The sequence below is a fragment of the Microtus oregoni genome, unplaced genomic scaffold (assembly GCF_018167655.1).
Source record: "Microtus oregoni isolate MIOR12 unplaced genomic scaffold, Mior012 000023F_ref0000262, whole genome shotgun sequence".
Classification (NCBI taxonomy): Eukaryota; Metazoa; Chordata; class Mammalia; order Rodentia; family Cricetidae; genus Microtus; species Microtus oregoni.
The window spans coordinates 28,468,713-28,477,967 of NW_024543082.1; the positions used below are offsets into that span (position 1 = coordinate 28,468,713).

Below are 9,255 nucleotides of genomic sequence, written 5' to 3' on the forward strand. Positions count from 1 at the left end.
AGGGTTTCTCTGTGGTTTTGGAGCCTGTCCTGGAACTAGCTCTTGTAGACCAGGCTGGTCTCGAACTCACAGAGATCCGCCTGCCTCTGCCTCCCGAGTGCTGGGATTAAAGGCGTGCGCCACCACTGCCCGGCTAGCTTTATTTATATACATACAAAATTATTAGATCATGAATTGCATTGTTGCATCTGTCTTAAATGAGGAAATGTCCATTTCCTTGTGTGTATATACCTCTGCTTAGGGTCTACATGTTTAAATATGAAGTCAGTTATTGTTCTAGTTTTGTGTCTGCTTCTGTGATAAACATGATGACGAAAAGCAAGGGTTTATTTTCTGTTGCAGGCTATGTAGTCCATCATGGAGAGAAGTCAGGCCAAGGACTTAAGACATAAACTTGCTGTAGAAACCCAGAGGAATGCATCTTACTGTTTGCTCCTCCTGGCTCTGTCCAACCAGCTTTCTTAAATAGTTTAGATTCACTTGGCTAGAGGTGATATCTCCCACCATGGGTTGGACTCTTGTATGCCATTTAGCAATCAGTAAAATGTCCTACAGACATGCACACAGACCAATCTGATGAAGGCATTTTTTTTCCTACACCTGCAATTTACACACTGTGTAAAGTTGAAGACCCAGATTAGCCATTACAGTAAAAGAAAAAAAAATCAGTGGGCAAGTATTCTAGAAAAGAAAGTTTAGCTTTTGTTAATTACATTAAATTAACTGCAATATCCTGTAAGATGTTCTTTCAACTTTTATAGTGCTGTGGTTTCAATATAAGTGTTCATCAGAAAAGCATGCACTAAACTCTTGATCCTTACTGCTGGTGTGATTCTGAGAACTCTCACAAGTTTTAGGTAGGATGTATAGCTGGAAGCAGGCCACTGAGGCCAGGTACTTTGGTGTCTCATCCATTTCTCATCGTATTTCTCATTCTGCTTGTCTGGAATGAAGTAAAAAAGCTTCCCTATCCTATATGCCTACTGACTCAATATCCTGCCAAATGTGGATCCAAGTTGCCATATATTGAACATCCAAACTGTGAACCAAATTTAAAAAAAAAATCAATAAAAATTTTGTCAGGTTTTTAGTTAGAGCAGAACAAAATCTTATAATACTCTACTTACTGCACTCTAGTGATGACAAAGAAGGCAAAAGGCTGTTTTTATGTTCTTTATGTGAATGCTACAAGTTTATAAAGAATTAATGCCACACAGACCACCTTTCTATATGAAATCATGTTTTTACAGTGCCCTACATTTTTTTTTTTATCCTCTAGAGTGTTGTGGATTTTTGTCTCAGTCAGTTTTCTTTACTTCACTGGAATGTTTTGCCTCATCTAATAGAGTGTCACACGGAATGCACCTAGAAGCAGTAAGAGCCTATGACTCATTGCTCCCAAGGCTTTCCCACACTGGTACTTCCTGTCATGGAGCTGCCTTTCCTGGAATCCCTTAAACAGGATCAACTAGTTTTTGATTCCTGAAATCAATTCAGCAGCAAGAACACAACATAAAATTATAATGCAAAGAGTGAGGCAAATTAAACTAAATAACAATTAAGTTTATGGCCAATAAAATTGAAGTGAATTGTGTCGACTATTTCTATCATTTTTATTCCATCTTTATAGAAATAGAATATAACTCAATAGTTCTCTGTGTAATTTGTAATATTTTCTATTTAAATTAATTAATATGTTTAATTTACTTATTATTGTCTTAATTTTATTATAACCATGTATATACCCATTTCATAAATTAATGAAAATATTCCTTCTAAGCTTTTTTGGTCATTTTTATTGTAAAAGGGGAAGTAACACAGTGAAAATTTGTTTGAAATAGTGTATTTTGTAATTTGTAGCTGCTAAATTCAAAGCTGGATTTTTTCTTGAAAATAGTTACTAAAAGTTGAAGCATGATGACAGAAAGCAGTTTACAATGCAAAGTTATAACCTAAATACTTAGTAAGGCTATGCAGGAGGAAAAGAACTAATTGTTGTCCCCATCATTTAAAGTTTTAAAGTGCAAACTCCAAAATTCACTGAACAGTCATGAAGAACACTAAAACAAACATTGTCTCCATAGTGAGGAAAAGTCATCTCCTAAATTAAAGGTGGTTCTGGTACTACATCTAAAGGAAGGCTAAATAAATAAGCTAATTAGTTAATAATATGTCTCTACCAATGAGATCAAAAGAATCAATTTTTTAAAATTATGTCTATTACTTTTTGAGATTATAATATAATTAACATCATTTCCCCCTCCCCTTTACTCCAAGGACAACAATAGGCCAGAGTGGAGGTGGGGGCAGAGTCCAAGAGGTCTGAACCCTACACAAAGGACGAAGGAATGCTGACAGCAGGTAAAATCAGCTCTTAAAACTCCCCATCAAGTTTCTCTCCGTTTAATTTGATGTTAGCTGTCAGCTTGCTGTAAATAGCTTTTATTATATTTAGGTATGACCCTTGTATCCCTAATCTCTCCTTTTCCAATAAACCTCCTGTGTGAGCCTTGTTCCATGGTGTGACTGCTCTTCACACGATTTATAAATTACAGCATTGGTTCCCTGACCAGGAATCAAACCCAGGTCAGGGTGGTGATAGAGCCAAATCCTAACCACTAGACCACCAGGCTCACCTTTTAAAAGGGAGCATAACAAATACGCTCAGGGGATGCTCTTCATGTCAGCAGCCGAGGACACATCCTGCCAGGACCCCAAGGGTAGGCTAGTACAGATGCCTGAATATTAACATTTGGAATAGTCAAGAAATTTTTTCTCACAAACCCATTTCACTCTGTAATTTGATCCCATGACACCACAGTCTATTCCACCCTTTTGTTTGTTTGTGTGCTTGCTTTTGCTATTGCCTGTGGTTGAAGATAGGATCCCAAGCGTGCTCCTCAAGCGCTCTGCCAGTGCACTCCCCTGTCCTGGAACTAGCTCATGTAGACCAGGCTGGCCTCGAACTCACAGAGATCCGCCTGCCTCTGCCTCCCGAGTGCTGGGATTAAAGGCGTGCTCCACCACCGCCCGGCCTTAAAATTTTTTATTGAAGAAATATTTCATACAATAATTTCAAGTTCCTTTTTTTGGGGGGGGGGGCTTCACACTTGAGCATTATCTAAATCAGGTTTCCTTTTTGCGGCTAGGCCCTGCTAACACTACTTGGCTGAGCCCACAATTCTACTGTAACATGCACTTTCCCTGTTACTTCTCTGGTTTGCCTCTCCTGCTAAATTTTGTTTGCTTGCAGTAATTGGAACCTTTGTTCTTGTTATAGTTATTGCAACTGATGGAACCACTATTACATCTTGGCTCCTGCTTTTGCTGAGTATTTGCCTTTCTTTTTGATGTTACATTACAATCACCGAGTTCTAGTCACATTGCACAACTTTAGGTTTGACAGTGACAAAAAGGGGAAAAACAACATTATTTTGGATAAGCCCTACCCACAGTTCAACAGCCACCAGTTTCATTATGTCCCTAAATAGCATCCTCTGTCTCATCCCTCAGGAAGCTGCACAGACAAGCCCAGCTGAACTTGCTGCCAAGAAATCTTCAGAAAATTTATAAGAGCACTCCTTGCTTAGAATTCCAAATTTCAGGAACTAGGGACAAGTACTTGGGAAAGATACAGGCAAACCTCTCCTTTGTTGACAGAAGTTTCTGTCCTGCCTGGTTCCGAAGCTGTTCAGTCCCAGAGAAACACACAGAGGTCTACATTAATCATAAACTGGTTGGCCTATTAGCTCAGCCTTTTTATTAACTAATTGTTACATTTTATATTAGCCCATAATTCTTGTCTGTGTTAGCCATGTGGCTTGGTACCTTTCTTTGGTGAGGCAGTCACATTTTGTTTCCTCTCTACCTGTGTGATGACTGCAGATTTACCTTTCCTCTTCGCAAAATTCCCCTGTTCTTGTCACCCCACCTCTGCTTCCTGCCTGGTTGCCCCGCCAATACTTCCTACCTGGCTACTGGCCAATCAGTGTTTTATTAAAAATAATACAAGAGATAAGATAAAAGACCATTGTCCCACAGCACTTCTTTTTCATTTATTTCCTGAAAATATTCTTGCCTTATAATCTTATTTCAGTTTGAGACCTCCCAGAATATTAAGTAAAATGGAGTGGACATGTGGAATCTGTAATTATAATTGTTTTTGTTTCAGTGCCTTCCTTCTGTCATTGTCAAGTCATGTGGTATTAAAAATTATTAGTCTTCCTATATGATAGTTACTCCCAAGTTTTATACTGATGTTTTATTTTATTTGATTCTCATTTGTAAAGAGAAATCTCCTTAACATGGTATTGGAAATCTATAATACCATTTTGAAATTATATTTCAAATTATATTTCTCTGTGGATCATGACCTTGACATCCCCTTCTCCCGTATAATCCATCCTCTCTCTGTGTGACTGACATCCTGGATCTTGACCCGGTAACACACAATTTTCAACCCTCTATCAACGTAGAGGATAATAAACCATTTTATTTAATTTGTAGTAAGGCAAATCACATAATTAAAAAATTTCAAAAGTCTTACTGATGTATTTCATTATTGCTCCAAATTTGCTCTTCTAGACTTTGGTACATTCAGCCTCTTAACATTCAAGGTGATGCAGGGGACTGCTCATTAGTCTATGGTTACACAGGACTCTGAAGTGTATGAAGGACTTCAAAGGTCCTACTCACTTCAAATTAGGATTGTAAGAGCAAAACTTAAAAAGAACATAAGGAATGCATGCTTTATAAGTTAGTATTTGTAACTGAAAGAGTAAACTTATTCTCACCTGAATTTTTCTTAAGTGACCAGTAGTTTTTTTTTTTTTGACAGATGTCATCTTTGGAATGAGATCCAGAAATAAATGGTATTCCTCTTGATCATTTCTTGATCATTTCTATAAAGTGAGCAATGGCAATACCCATCTCATTGGTAGAAATGGTTTAAATATTTAAACTAATTCTAAGGGGATTTGCTTGCTACTAATACCAGATTGCAGTCTGGGAACCCAGTGTTCTCAACAGTGCTAACACAGTGAAATGAAGTAATGCGTCCTTTTAGACCAAGAGATTGAAGCAAATACTTAATACTGAAAACTCTGAGGTCTGTGTATTGGTTTTAGTTTGTCTAATTTTTAATCTCATTGATTTTTATCACTAATCTGCACGTAGGTACAAAGCAGTGAGAAACAATTGTACACCCATGGGTAGTAAAGCTGCAGGGAGAAGCTGAAAACTACAGTAGGAGAGAGAAAAACAGTGAGGTCAGAGGTTGGAGGGGGTCACCATTCTCATGATTTTTCATATTATCAATGCTTTATTTTGGATGTATGTTACTATATTGGATATGGATAATCATTATTATCTGGATTATCATGTTTTCATCGATATGCTGACATAATTGCTATATATAACACACATATATATGTTATAATACATATATATGTTATAATACATAATATATAACATATTATATATGTTATAATTCTTTTTTTAAGTGTTATTTTTAATTGAAAAGCTAACAAATGTCGAGGTACAACCCCCCCAAACCAAAATGGGTAGTAAACTAAATCTCTAGGCAACATATTCAAAGCTGAGATTAAAAATTAAAGGAGGGGGGCGGATAAGACAAAACAAGTCCTCAGATCCAATTAAGAGAGCCCAGCTGTATACAAGCTTACCAGCAGCAAAGAGGCTGGAACACATCTTAACAACCCCACTTGCAACATTGACTTCAAGTTCTCTTGTTCCAGTATCCAACTCATGAACAAAGATCATGTTTTAGTAATTCTATTTCAGAATACTTCTCATAAGTTGTTTTATTTACAAAGCCAACTTTCAAAGGCTCACTGAAGTTAATTGGACAATGAACTAGGCAGAAATCACTTTACAAAAAGAGGGAAAACCCAAAGTGCCACTTTCCACAGAGAACCCAAAAAGTTCAGTTTTATTCAGAATACTGAATAAAACAAAAACAAAAGAACTTTTGCTCATAGAAGAAACTCAGCCATAGGTCAGATCTGTACTGGAACTACACATGCAGAGAGGACGAGACTGCGTTTGTCTACTGTTCTCATATTAACAATTATAAACAGAGCAGTGCAACTAGCATGTGGAGCAACCCTTCTAGTGTTACAGTGTCAGGCACAGCACTTCACTTTTCTTCACACCACTGGTTCTCTTTGCGTACCTGGGCCTCTTCCTCTTTAATAAAGTCATTTTTGATATTGAAGGTTTTACGAATCTCCTCAGTTTTCCCCTTAATCATATTGGCCACAGTCTTGCATGTGACATCAAGCAAACCTTTGATGTCTAAGTAGTTTGCAGCTAGAATAAGTTCAAAAAGTGTTCCTTGGTCAACTTTCAGGAATTCTTGGTCCCAAGCAGGAATATCATCTGTCTGTTTTTCTTTTTCTCTTCATCCTCAGGAGGAGGAGGGTCATCCTTGTGATGGGTGCACCACTGGATGACCTTTGTTAGAATGGCTGCATTAACATTTAGTAAAGAACAGGATCATCATCTCCCTCATCATCCATTCCCAAATCTTCCAGCATTGTCTTGATAGTCATAGATTGTTTGGCAATTTCTGCATCAACTTCAAATATCTCTCCATCAGAACTCTGCGACTTTATCAAAGGCATGATGCTCGGTCTCAAGACCGTGGGCCTGAGGCTGCCGGTCGGTGATCACAGAGGGGGTACAAAGAGGACAAGGCTACTCGGTTATAGTTCGTAGATGTGTATTTGGAATGGCTCAGTCTAGTTTATGACTATATTTCCTCACGCATTTACAATGATTATTTTTATGGTGAAGACATTCAAAGTCAAAAAGAGTAATGTGTAGTTCTTAGTTACCTTCAAATTTATGCTACATCATCATATGTTCATCATGATGCACAAGGAAATAACATCATTTTTGTGGACCTGAGAATTTTTGTCATTAGGCCAATACCTCCCCTGCTTCTTCTCAATTTCTGTTCCTGCTAATTATTAGTTTTCCTATCCATCGAGTTGGATCCTTTTAAGTTCTACATATAAATCACATAATAGGTGTTTTTCTTCACTTGCTTAATATCCATAACATATTGTTCTTAATAAATAATATGTCAAATGGCTGTATTCTTTTGAAGAGAGGATAATACTGCTTTGCTTTTACGTACCATGTTTTCTTTGTTGGTTCATATATCTGTGGATACTTAGAATGATTCTATATCTTGGCAATTGCACATAATGTAATGGCTGTGCAAATATCTTGTAAGTTGTCAATCTCATTTCTTGCACACATGTGTGTATTTCACTTCCATAGTGGAATTGTGGAATCATCTGTTTTCTATTTTTCTTTTTTAATTTTTCCCTTTTGTTGAAAATAGATTTTTTTTCTCAAATAATATTTCTTGATTATGCTTTCCCATCCTGCTATCCCACCCAGTTTCTCCCCATTCCCTCTCCTATTCTGGTCCACCCTCTATCTGTCTCTCATTAGAAAACAGGTGCTGCCTTGTGGTGCAAGCCTTTGACCCAAGCAGAATCAGACAGATCTCTATGTGTTTGAGGACAGTTTGGTCTACACAGTAAATTTCAAGGCAACAGAAAGGCCCTGTCTCAAAACAGCAACAGCAGCAGCAGCAACAACAACCCAGACATCAAAGGGATAATAATAAAACAAGATAAAAACAAAGACATACACATCAGAATAGGACAAAACAAACAGAAGGAAAAGCACCAGCTTGACTTCTCCATGTTCAATGAGTTGGGTAGGGGTTGTTTTCAGCAATGGTGCCTTGCCAACAGTTTCTGAGAGAGCACTTTATTGTTAACAGTTTAGGTGTTAGGGGTTTTCATGGGTCCCCTTTGTCCTAAAGCTCAATTATTTGTAACCCAGTAAAGGTACAGGAAGTTTCATTTGACTTCAAAAGATGGCCAGTTTGAGCTCTGTCTCCCCTATTACTTGGCAATTTCATTTAATTTGCTTTCATATTTGCCTATATTTCAGGGAGCTTCTACTGTATTAGGTTTCCAATACTATCTCTCACATGACCCTTAATTTTAGCTGTCTCTCCATTTATCTGCACTCTAATCTCCCCTTTTCTATTCCTGCTCCAATTGATCCTACCATTTAGTTCCCCCTCCATTAATCCACAGCTATATATTTTATTTCCCTTTCCTAAGGAGATCTGTAGGGCCCAGGGCAGCTTGGAACACACCTGACAAGACAGACTCTGCAGACCAGCCAGAAAGTAGGCCTGAGTCTACACAAGACTCCACAAAAGACCACAAACTGGGACCTCCCAGAAACAATTCATCTAAGGGGAAAGTACCTAACATTCCAAATAAATAAATAAATAAATAAATAAATAAATAAATAAGTAATGTTCCAACTGTTGTAAATATGATCTCCTGATTTTACCAGGGCACCCCTAGACAAACGACAGTCAATCAGGGGTCCTGAAACTTAGAAATCCCTCACTCCAACCTCTACTATTATAAAAAAAAAACCCACTCACCTGATTTCGAGGCTCTCTGACTGTTCCAATGTGTTGGACACACAGAGAGTCTAAGCTCAAACTTGAATAAGGATAAAGGCTCTTTGCTTTTATATACAGGACTTGGTCTCCTTGTTTTTGGGGGGACTCTGTGATCTGGGCATAACAGATCTACTGTCCCCAGGTGCCTTACTCTATAATTAAGTCCTGTGATTCTAGTGACTATAGCTTAGTCTTTGACTTAACAGCTAATATCCACATATAAGTGAATAGATAACATGTCTTTCTGGGTCTAAGATATTTTATTCAGGATGATTTTTTCTAATTCCATCTATTTATCTCTGAAAATTTCAGTTTTTTAAAAAATGGCTGAGTAATACTCCATTGTATAAATGTGCCATATTTTCTTTATCTATTCTATTGAGGGACATCTAGGTTGTTTCCAATTTCTGACTATTATGAATAGAGCAACAATGAACATGAATGAACAAGTGTCCTTGTTGTAGAATGAATCATCCTTTGGGTATATGCCCAAGAGTGGTATAGCTGGATCTTGAGGGAGATCAATTCCCATCTTCCTGAGGAACCACGACACTGATCTCTATCATGACTGTAAAAGTTTGCACTCCACCAGCGATGTGTGAGTGCTCCCCATATGCCATATCCTTGCCAGCATCAACTGTCATTTGTTTTATTGACCTTAAGCCATTCTGATGGGTGTAAGATGAAATTTCAAAGTAGTTTTGATTAGCATTTCCCTGATGACTAAC

At 37.6% G+C, this 9,255-nt stretch overlaps 1 pseudogene; it reads right to left on the reverse strand.

Moving 5' to 3' along the window:
* Positions 1-6,053: 6,053 nt before the first annotated feature.
* On the reverse strand, positions 6,054-6,644 carry LOC121462009 (annotated as a pseudogene).
* Between the last annotated feature and the right edge of the window lie 2,611 nt (positions 6,645-9,255).